Source organism: Mustela nigripes, chromosome 1, assembly GCF_022355385.1.
Source record: "Mustela nigripes isolate SB6536 chromosome 1, MUSNIG.SB6536, whole genome shotgun sequence".
Classification (NCBI taxonomy): Eukaryota; Metazoa; Chordata; class Mammalia; order Carnivora; family Mustelidae; genus Mustela; species Mustela nigripes.
Window position 1 is genome coordinate 232863396 of NC_081557.1, and position 3045 is coordinate 232866440.

General features: G+C 32.6%; 1 long non-coding RNA gene across 1 annotated transcript in view; it reads right to left on the bottom strand.

The window, feature by feature from the left end:
* LOC132015412 (uncharacterized) overlaps positions 1-898 on the bottom strand; it is a 12696-nt gene extending 11798 nt beyond the window's left edge. The window contains exon 1 of the long non-coding RNA XR_009403666.1: positions 714-898. This is a non-coding gene — a long non-coding RNA (uncharacterized LOC132015412). The remainder of the gene's footprint in view (positions 1-713) is intronic.
* Positions 899-3045: the final 2147 nt, after the last annotated feature.

Genomic DNA, 3045 nt, shown 5'->3' on the forward strand with positions numbered 1-3045 from the left:
GATTGGACAGCCACATGCAGAAAAATGAAATTGGACCATTTCCTTACACCACACACGAAAATAGACTCAAAATGGATGAAGGAACTCAATGTGCGAAAGGAATCCATCAAAATCCTTGAGGAGAACACAGGCAGCAACCTCTTCGACCTCTGCCGCAGCAACATCTTCCTAGGAACAACACCAAAGGCAAGGGAAGCAAGGGCAAAAATGAACTATTGGGATTTCATCAAGATCAAAAGCTTTTGCACAGCAAAGGAAACAGTTAACAAAATCAAAAGTTGGGCCTATTTTGTGGGAGACACAGCTGAGAAGCCTTTATGGTGATAAAGACAATATAAAAGTTTTGGTTTTCTCATCAATGTAGTAGAGAGAGTGTCAAGAGTAATAGAGAAAAAGGCATTCAAAACACTTTACACAAACCCTGAACCCAGTAAAAGCTAGCATTATTACTATTATTATTATTATTATTATTGTATTTAAGCTTTACTTAATAGACTCTAAATAGTTAGATATATACAGTCTATCTAATTTCCTTCATCTATAGTATTTTGTAATTCTTTGCTTATGTTCTGAAGGGATCATCTTTATGTCTATAATACTAAGGATCAGTCAGACCTTGCCCAGAATCTTATTTCTAGAGCCTCAAAAGATTTATATTTAACATCATATTGAATGAAATGCAACAGTAATTCCCACTGAAAATAAAAGCTCACCTTTGTAACATTCTCCCTCTCTTCTTCACTCTTACAACTTCAACTAACCATAGTTTTGCTTCACATGCTTTTACCCTTAATCCCTTGGCAGCAAAGATGGTTTGTTCATGCTTTTTCATTTCATATAGAGTCTTTCCTTTAGAATTTGCTCTTCTCTGATTTCTATTCTTATATTTTTCTTGGTTTCTTGTCTTGTGAAATTGCAACAAACATAATCACTGCCTTCATGGTGAGAACATTATTTGTTAACAGATGGTAGGTTTTCAAAATCTGAATCATTTAAACTTGGAGACACCGAAAAAGGTAGTCAAAAGTGGGCTCTGCTTAAGACTGAAAAATAAAAAAGGTCATTTTTTTTCAAGATAAATTAAACTCTCATAAACAAAGTTATTGACTGCTAGCAGCATTAAGGAGAGCATGTAGAAAGGCATGGGAATTCATTTGTCTCTCTCAATTAGTTAATAGATTTTGAACATTAGTCATTAGGTTTCTCTATTTTAATTAATTTAAGTAATTTATATAATGAAATTTCTGCACATAAAATATTGCTAATAAGCATTTAATCATGTATCCCAGACGGATTTCAAGTAAATGAGTTCACATAATTCTGCTCTGCTTCAGGAAGGAGGTAGTGGCAGTTGGAAGCTATGAGGCAGTACACTGAGAGAGCAAAGCAAGAAAGTGCTACCAAGGGAATCTAGCAGAAATCCCTTTTATGGTTACAATCCACCAGGCAAATGACCAGACATCAAATGAGCAAGTTTATGAAACATTTAGGTTATACTAAATCCATCTTTGTCACTGCACAAGTTTTGCAACTTTGCCTGATAATTATCCTCTAGTAACTTCCAATAGGTATGTTTTCTAAACTAATTATAAGATGCTCGAAATCAGACACCATTTTTTTCACTAACTCATTAATCTTTATTATTAGAAGTTATCACAGTACCTATAAGGACATGCCCTGAATGAAAGGTGTGGCTACCTCTAGCAATGAAACTAGAATGTGGGTCATTTCCACTTTTTCTGTATTTTTTATTGTGTTTAACTTTTCATTTTGAGTTCTTTTAGACTTACAGTAGGGAACAGAGACTTCCTGAATGCACTTCATTCAACTTCCTGTAATGTTAACATCTTATATGATAATATCACAATTATCAAACCAAGATAACATTAGCATAATACTATTAGATGAACTGCAGACTTTATTCAGATTTCACTTTTATTTATTTATTGTTTGCTAATTCTGTTCCAAGTTCTTATCTAGAATCCCACATTGTCTTTAGTAGTCATGTCTCCTTAAGCACCCTCAAACTGTGATGACTTTTTAGTTTTTAACTGTCTTCAGTGAACTTGAATTTGAAAAGTATAGGCCACTTATTTTATAGACTATCTTTCAATTTGGATTTGTCTAATTTTTTTCTCATGATTAGATACAGGTTACATATAATCAGGAATAATGTCACAGATGTGATGTCTCCTATACAGTGCATCTTAAAGGGCACATGATAATATCTCTTATTACTGTCAATTTTAAACCTTGATCTCTTGATCAAGTGGAGTCTGCTGAGTTTCTGCACTATAAAGTAAGTATATTATCCTTTAAAATTAATAAATTTTTTGGATGATTACTTTGAAACTATGCAACCCAAATTTATCCACTAATCTTAGCTATCATTGGTGGATCTTGCTTGCAACAATTATTACTATGATGTTTCAATGATAACTTTTTTTTATTTCCCTCAGTCTTTCTACATTTATTAATTAAAATTATTTCTCTGTAAGGAAGAGTTATCCTTTTTCTACCACGTATGAATGTATGTGTGTATGCTTTTATTTAGAATGAGATGTATGCATTTATATCATATAAACTCAAAGAATTATTTTATAATTTGGGTTAATATCATTAGTAGTAGTAGTAGTAGTATGAATATTATCTGCTCAGATTATGCCAGCCTGGCTCCTGTACCCTTTGATATGTGTTCTTTTTTCTTTCTGTCTTTTTCTTTTTTCCTTTTTTTAAAGCATAACCTTATTTTTTGGAACTACAATATGTTGTAGGTTCATCTTGTATTTTTTATACCCTGGCCCTGAAAGCGACCTCTTTTCCAAGGAGCCCCAATTCCTTTTATTAAATCATGGTTTATAGAAACCAATATCTGAGCAGTAGGGGTGCTCATTGCTCCTGAGGTTTCACTTATTCTAGACTCTCTTAGTAAACAGAACTAGGAGATATGTATATATGTATATAAAACATGCATATAGACACATCTATGTTTATATTTTTAATTAGTTCATACTGGTATCTTCTACTCCAATTCAATACAATTCT